Consider the following 9,004-nt stretch of genomic DNA (forward strand, 5'->3'; position numbering starts at 1 on the left):
TGATCAGGAACAACTGCTTTGTTATTTGTGATATGTTTATTCAGTGTCCTGAAGTCAACTGACAAAGAATATGAATTGTCAGCATTTTTGGTAGGCCAAATACAGTTATTTACCACTGATTGTGTTTTCTTTAAAATGCCAAGTTGTACAAACTCTTGAATAATGGCAGAAAGTGGTCCTATTGATTCTTGTGGTAACTCATACTAATTAAGGGGTATAGGATCTTTTCCCTCAATATTCAATTCTGTATCTTTCAAAGTTCCTATGTCATTTGTAAATTTTGACCACAAACTTGGAAAACGTTGTACCAATTCATTTAAAGCACAATTACCATCAATATCAGGCCATTTTTGTGCTGTAGACATTTTAGAGTTGAAGCCAACATCACTGTATATAGAAGGATCCATTAACATTGATTTGGGCCTAGAAGGATTCCTCCAAATAACTTTGGTCATAATATCAATAATCCACTTTTGCTTATTGATAAAATCAATGCCAAGAATATTCTCGGTGGCATTACTATACCAAATATCAATGTTAGTTTTCACTAGCCCAGGTACATGTTACATTAGGCACCTGTCTAGCAGTGGAATGACCTGTATTATTAAAACCTTTTATTTTACACATGGGTGAATTTGGTTTCACAGGTACGTTTTCTCTGGTCAGATTAATCTCAGATCCACTGTCAATCAGAAATGTAATCTTTTTACCATTTAGTAAACCTTGTATAAATGGTCTTCCATTGTCATCCAATACAATTGGAGCGACAAATTCTAACGATATTGGGGATGAATGTGGACGTGATTCTATTTTTGGAACTGGTAATAAACCATTTGTGTCTGTGACAGCCCTTCTCACCATGTTGTTAGAATAGTTGTTGCCAGGGCTGAACTAACAACTCATGGGGCCCCCAGGCAAAAGGGGATCATGGGGCCCCTGTGTCCTTGCCCAAACTCAAAAAAGTCTATGAAAAAGGTACCAGGGGCATCTCATGGGGCCCCCTACCGACCCCGAGCCCTCGGGCAGTGCCCGAGTTTCCAAATGGTCAGTCCGCCCCTGGTTGTTGCTAGTCAAATTATGAATTTGTTTAACTGGTGAGGCATAAGGCAATTCAGTTAAACTTTTATCATCACACAACACAGCAGGTTGTACAAAAGCTGCTTTTTCACTTTTTATTTACATTTTCTTTGTGAGTCGATTTTAAACTTCCAACAATGCCGTCTGATATGACCTTGTTTATGACAGTGAAAGTATGTGGTATACGTTTTATGACTCACTTGCTTGCATCTGTCGTTGTCATTCTTACTGGGACTTGTAGTTCCTGGCATAACTGCTGTCTGACTATTTTTGTCACTTTGAATCAATTTTCTCCGGATTTTGTCAATGAAACTTACTATGTCATTCAAATTTTGTTTTTCCTCTGCTATGACAACTGTCACTGGATGAAAATACTTGAATTTCTTTACAAAAGCTTTGATCACAGCTGAGTCTTCCTCATTTTCTACTCCAAATATAATTTTATATGCTTTGGAAAACTTATTTTTAAACTCAAAAGGGTCTTCTTCTGCAGTAGTCTGAAGTAAGTCGAGCATTTCTACAGAAGGTACGTCTTCACCTGTTGAACATAACAGCAATTGTCGCAGTCTGTCTGCCGCGTCATTATGTTTTTTCTGGTCTTTATCGTTAACAACAGAATTTTTAATTCGAGACATAAATTTAAGTGGCAGCCACAACGGAAATAAATAATTTATGTCATGATTTGAAATCTGATGGCATTTGACATGCATTTCATACATTTCCATGTTGCTGTAGATATCTTTATCTGGATCATAAGCAGGGAAGTCTTTTAAAACTTTCATTAATTGATTATGTATTTGCAACTTAAGTTTTGCAGTTTTACATAACAATTCTTTATGTTTAATTTGTGTTTCGTCATCAGAGTCAATATCCGAACTTTCAGAGATATCGGACAGCCGTGGCTCTGATCTTGAATCACTCTGTTTGTCATCTGTGTTTATCATGGCAACCTGTTTACTGTCATTCTGCAGTCTTAACAAAAGATTTGTCTTTGAGTCAATTTGTTCCTCAAGATTCTCTATGTAATTACAAAAAATGTCACAGTTTGGGCAACTAAGAGCATCTTGAGACACATTTTCATGCTTTTCTGTATTCTGTACAGTGCTACATTCTGTCTGCTTTAATATACAAACTTTTTTAACAGATAAATCAACATTCAAAATCATTTTGTTGAATATTCTTACTAAATTTAAGATGTTAGATATCTTTTTACGCTGTCTGTGCACAGTAAATCTAGATTTATCTATCTGAATATTGGCCTGTAAACATTCGTTATACATATAGTGCCATAGCTGACCGTCTTCAGGATATAAAGAAACATCTTTAACCATTAGCCGCCCGGCCAATGGCAGTTTGGCGGCTTCAGATGTGCCTCTTCATTCCGGGTGCACGCCATTTGGCGTGCTCCCGCACATGCGCCATTTGCTATAATGCAGAGCGGCGCAGCAGCGCGATCTGTCACGGGCCATGCACCTCGGACACGGCAAATGACAGATCCGAGTACCGGCTCCCGTTGCTGGTACCATGTGACCTGCTGTGACCAATCACAGCAGGTCACATGACAGTTGTATACAATGGATGGCTTCATTCATGATGCCATCCGTTATATACTAGTGCCTAGCTGTGAATGGTCACAGCTAATCACATGCACATGTCATGTGATTAGCTGTGACCAAATCACAGCTAAGCACAAAAAAAAAAAAAAAAAAAAAGCTGAATGAATCGATTTCATTCAGGTAAATGCTTGCTTATAGCGAAGTAATTCTTTGCTATAAGCAAATTGTGTAAAAAAAAAAAAAAAATACTGATCACTTCCCCAAAGTAGTACAGTGTTGCTATGGTAACATTGTACTACTTTGGTCATAGTAAAATATGAAAAAAAAATCTTAAAAAAAAAAAAAAAAAAAAAAAAAAAATGTAATAAAAAATTAAATATAATAAAAAAATAAAAAAAATATATATATTTTTTTTCATACTGTCACCAGTCAGTGTCCCTGTTAACCGCCATTCCAGTTATATGATGACGCTGTACTGCACTGGTGACAGTATGTAAAAAAAATAGTGAAAATAATTTTTTTAATTTTTTAATTTTCCGAAAAATTATGACAAAAAAATACAACTTCAAAAAACTCGCCATGCCTCTTATGAAGTACGTCAGACTGTCTACTCTGCAAAAAGGGGTCATTTGTGGGATATCTGTACCGTTCTGACATTTGGGGGATATCTGTACCGTTCTGACATTTGGGGGATATCTGTACCGTTCTGACATTTGGGGGATATCTGTACCGTCCTGACATTTGGGGGATATCTGTACCGTCCTGACATTTGGGGGATATCTGTACCGTCCTGACATTTGGGGGATATCTGTACCGTCCTGACATTTGGGGGATATCTGTACCGTCCTGACATTTGGGGGATATCTGTACCGTTCTGACATTTGGGGGATATCTGTACCGTCCTGACATTTGGGGGATATCTGTACCGTCCTGACATTTGGGGGATATCTGTACTGTCCTGACATTTGGGGGATATCTGTACCGTTCTGACAGTTGGGGGATATCTGTACCGTCCTGACATTTGGGGGATATCTGTACTGTTCTGAAATTCTTGGACCTCAAGAAATTAGATTGGCTGTCAGTACTTCAGGATTGATCAATATTCAGATCTATACCATAGTTTGTGAACTCTATAACTTTCCTACAAACTAAAAAATACATCCTAATTTGGGTTATTTTCAGCAAAGACATGTAGCAGAATACATCTCGCCCTAAATTTATGAAGAACAATTATTTGTAAACTTTTATAACAGAAACAAAGAAAAATGTGGTTTTTTTTCAAAATTTTTGGTCTTTTTTTTGTTAATTTAGAAAAAAATAAAAACCCCAGTGGTGATTAAATACCACCAAAAGAAAGCTCTAGTTGTGTGAAGAAAATGATAAAATTTTAGTTTGGGTACAATGTTGTATGACCGCGTAATTGTCATTCAAAGAGTGAGAGCGCTGAAACCTGAAAAATGGTCTGGGGGGAAGGTGTAAAATTGCCCGGTATTGAATTGGTTAAACTCTAACTTGCTTTCATTAACTAAATCATCAATAAATTCCATAATTGTTACTCACCGTAATCAGATGATTTTCTTGTTTGACCCGGCTCAGTCACTGGACCTCTCGTTCACGTCTGACGAAACACAAACGCCTTCACTTCTAGGTTCTTTTCACCATGTTTTTCCCAAGACTTGATAATCACAGAATTGTGCGTTCTCCCCCTTATCAAGGAATGGAAAACCAGAGAAAAACTGCAGCGGAGGCTGGCTCACCAAAATGTTGGATTTTAGACACATATAATACTTCTTTAGTGTCTTGAGGCGATTATGAATGAAAGAGCCATTGAAATAAAAAATGAAGTGTGATTTTATTCTGTCACACAATGGTGTAAAATAACAATGTAAAGCGTATCATGAACAGTTCCATGGAGATACAACTACTGTAGAAATAACAATGTAAAGCGTATCATGAACAGTTCCATGGAGATACAACTACTGTAGAAATAACAATGTAAAGCGTATCATGAACAGTTCCATGGAGATACAACTACTGTAGAGATAACAATGTAAGTGTATCATGAACAGTTCCATGGAGATACAACTACTGTAGAAATAACAATGTAAGTGTATCATGAACAGTTCCATGGAGATACAACTACTGTAGAAATAACAATGTAAAGCGTATCATGAACAGTTCCATGGAGATACAACTACTGTAGAAATAACAATGTAAAGCGTATCATGAACAGTTCCATGGAGATACAACTACTGTAGAAATATCAATGTAAAGCGTATCATGAACAGTTCCATGGAGATACAACTACTGTAGAAATAACAATGTAAGTGTATCATGAACAGTTCCATGTAGATACAACTACTGTAGAGATAACAATGTAAGCGTATCATGAACAGTTCCATGTAGATACAACTACTGTAGAAATAACAATGTAAGCGTATCATGAACAGTTCCATGGAGATACAACTACTGTAGAAATAACAATGTAAGCGTATCATGAACAGTTCCATGGAGATACAACTACTGTAGAAATATCAATGTAAGTGTATCATGAACAGTTCCATGGAGATACAACTACTGTAGAAATAACAATGTAAAGCGTATCATGAACAGTTCCATATAGATACAACTACTGTAGAAATATCAATGTAAAGTGTATCATGAACAGTTCCATGGAGATACAACTACTGTAGAGATAACAATGTAAAGCATATCATGAACAGTTCCATGGAGATACAACTACTGTAGAAATAACAATGTAAAGCGTATCATGAACAGTTCCATGGAGATACAACTACTGTAGAAATAACAATGTAAAGCGTATCATGAACAGTTCCATGGAGATACAACTACTGTAGAGATAACAATGTAAGTGTATCATGAACAGTTCCATGGAGATACAACTACTGTAGGAATAACAATGTAAAGTGTATCATGAACAGTTCCATGGAGATACAACTACTGTAGAAATAACAATGTAAAGTGTATCATGAACAGTTCCATGGAGATACAACTACTGTAGAAATAACAATGTAAAGTGTATCATGAACAGTTCCATGTAGATACAACTACTGTAGAAATAACAATGTAAGCGTATCATGAACAGTTCCATGTAGATACAACTACTGTAGAAATAACAATGTAAGTGTATCATGAACAGTTCCATGGAGATACAACTACTGTAGAAATAACAATGTAAGTGTATCATGAACAGTTCCATGGAGATACAACTACTGTAGAAATAACAATGTAAGTGTATCATGAACAGTTCCATGGAGATACAACTACTGTAGAAATAACAATGTAAAGCGTATCATGAACAGTTCCATGTAGATACAACTACTGTAGAAATAACAATGTAAGTGTATCATGAACAGTTCCATGGAGATACAACTACTGTAGAAATAACAATGTAAAGTGTATCATGAACAGTTCCATGGAGATACAACTACTGTAGAAATAACAATGTAAGTGTATCATGAACAGTTCCATGGAGATACAACTACTGTAGAAATAACAATGTAAAGCGTATCATGAACAGTTCCATGGAGATACAACTACTGTAGAAATATCAAGCAGAAGTGTAAAGATAAGTCACCATTATTTGTCATGGCGGTCCTGGCCATGTGCTGTTCTCCATGTTCTTGTCCTTCTCATGTCTTTTGGGAAGTAGACGGAAGTGAGGATCTTGCAGCACGCACCTGTTGCAGCTTCTCAGACGTGGATGTGTGTGTATACAAGAGTGTCAGTGTTAGCGTTTCCAACTGTCCCTTATGGACCTTTTATAAAGGAACAGCGTCATAGTTAGCGATCTTAATACCTTCTATGGACATTATTACTGCTTGGCAAAGCCATTTCATACAAGGAAGGGGATGCTATATATGTGATGTTTGATGGACAGGTACAGATGTGATGTACATAATACTATAAGCTGATGATGTAACCTCAACTATTCATATATAAATGATAATATAACTTAAGAACATATCAATGTATAATCACTAATCTATATATGTATCAATGTTAGAGACGTATACTAAATACACACAGATACTATTAAATACATTATGTAATAACAAGTCACTTCTAATACCTCTGACATTTTACTACCAGAGACATCTAACCAGCTACACCTAACTATAGAATACTCAGCCTTCAGCTGGATAGCTGGTCAGATAACTCCTGTCTTATGTTACTGTCTCAGCTTAACTGATTCATATCTTTCAGTCTCAGTTATATCTGAAGAATACTAATACTGCCATTTGTCAGAAGACAATTCACACATATTAATATTAATTATGACTAATCATAAAAAACAAATATTTTGCAAGCTTGCCATCAATATAAGTGCCGAATCATAAATGTGATTTCTTACAGAGAACCCCACTAATAACACTGAACCTTGGGGTACCCCACTAATAACACTGAACCCTGGGGTACCCCACTAATAACACTGAACCTTGGGGTACCCCACTAATAACACTGAACCTTGGGGTACACCACTAATAACACTGAACCCTAGGGTACCCCACTAATAACACTGACCCTTGGGGTACCCCACTAATAACACTGAACCTTGGGGTACCCCACTAATACTGAACCTTGGGGTACCCCACTAATACTGAACCTTGGGGTACCCCACTAATAACACTGACCCTTGGGGTACCCCACTAATAACACTGAACCCTGGGGTACCCCACTAATAACCCTGAACCTTGGGGTACCCCACTAATAACCCTGAATCTTGGGGTACCCCACTAATAACACCGAACCTTGGGGTCCCCCACTGACACCCCCAGACCATTCAGAGTATGAATCATTAACCACTACTCTCTGAATATGATATTTTAGCCAGTTTTCTATCCATTTACATTCTGATTTTTCCATCCCATAGACTTACACATTAGCCGTGTGTGGGGAACTGTGTCCAAGTATACCACGTCCACCGCCACCCCTCTGTCCAAGTATACCACGTCCACTGCCACCCCTCTGTCCGAGTATACCACGTCCACCGCCACCCCTCTGTCCAAGTATACCACGTCCACCATCACCCCTCTGTCCGAGTATACCACGTCCACCGCCACCCCTCTGTCCAAGTATACCACGTCCACCGTCACCCCTCTGTCCGAGTATACCACGTCCACCGCCACCCCTCTGTCCAAGTATACCACGTCCACTGCCCCCCCTCTGTCCAAGTATACCACATCCACCGCCACCCCTCTGTCCAAGTATACCACGTCCACCGCCACCCCACTGTCCAATTATACCACGTCCACCGCCACCCCTCTGTTCAAGTATACCACATCCACCGCCACCCCTCTGTCCAAGTATACCACGTCCACCGCCACCCCACTGTCCAATTATACCACATCCACCGCCACCCCTCTGTTCAAGTATACCACGTCCACCGTCACTTCTCTGTCCAAGTATACCACAACCACCACCACTTCTCTCCTCTAAGGCCCAGTGGGTGTATGCCAGCCGGTCCACGGGCTTTATTCACCTTTATTCTATTCTATAATATTTCTGGATCATATCAATTGTGAGACAATGTGGATCATCTGGGGGGTGTCAGTACCACCCCCCATTATGGACAAGAGCCCCCCATGCTCCTTTGTATACACAGAGCTGAAGAAAGAAGGACAATGTATGAAATCCTCTTTGTCCCCAGTCACCCCCTCTAGATGGTTCTGTAAAGGGCCTACATGCTGGGACCGGACCTTTCTACTATTCATATATTGGAGGAATGTTTTGGGGTCGTCCTGATATCTTTCTGTCGTTTGTTTTCAGTTTTTGCCTTTATTTCCTTTTTGCATATTCTGTTATATTCTTTGTAATGTGTAAACGATGATCGCGTTCCTTCATTGTTATATTTAATAAAAGCTCTTTTCTTATTATCTATCGCTTTTGTAACTTTGGCCGTAAGCCACATAGGTTGGATTTGTAGCCTTTTATACTTGTTGCCCATGGGAATATATTTTGCAGTGTGGTCACATACAGTCTTTATGAAGAACTCCCATTTCTGTGTTGTGTTCATCGATGCCAATATTCCCTCCCAGTCTAAGTCTTGGAGAGCAGCTCTCAGCCTTAGAAAATTAGCTCTCTTAAAGTTGTTTTTATTTTTCCCTTATGTGCTAGCTACAGCTAACAATAAATTAAATCATGTTATGGTCACTGCTGCCCTTGCAGCCCTTTCCATCTGTGGGAGGAGCTGAGTCTCCACTTCCTCATTAACACTGGGAGGCCTATAACAAACTCCAATGATGACCTTTGTAGTACTGCCCCCATGTGCAGTTCCACCCATAATACTTCAGCCTCATCACACTCTCCATCAACTAGGTCCTCTTTCACACTCGCTCTGAGATCACTTC

The sequence above is a fragment of the Staurois parvus genome, unplaced genomic scaffold (assembly GCF_062004578.1).
Source record: "Staurois parvus isolate SC_StPar_1 unplaced genomic scaffold, SC_StPar_1.0 ptg000960l, whole genome shotgun sequence".
Taxonomy (NCBI): Eukaryota; Metazoa; Chordata; class Amphibia; order Anura; family Ranidae; genus Staurois; species Staurois parvus.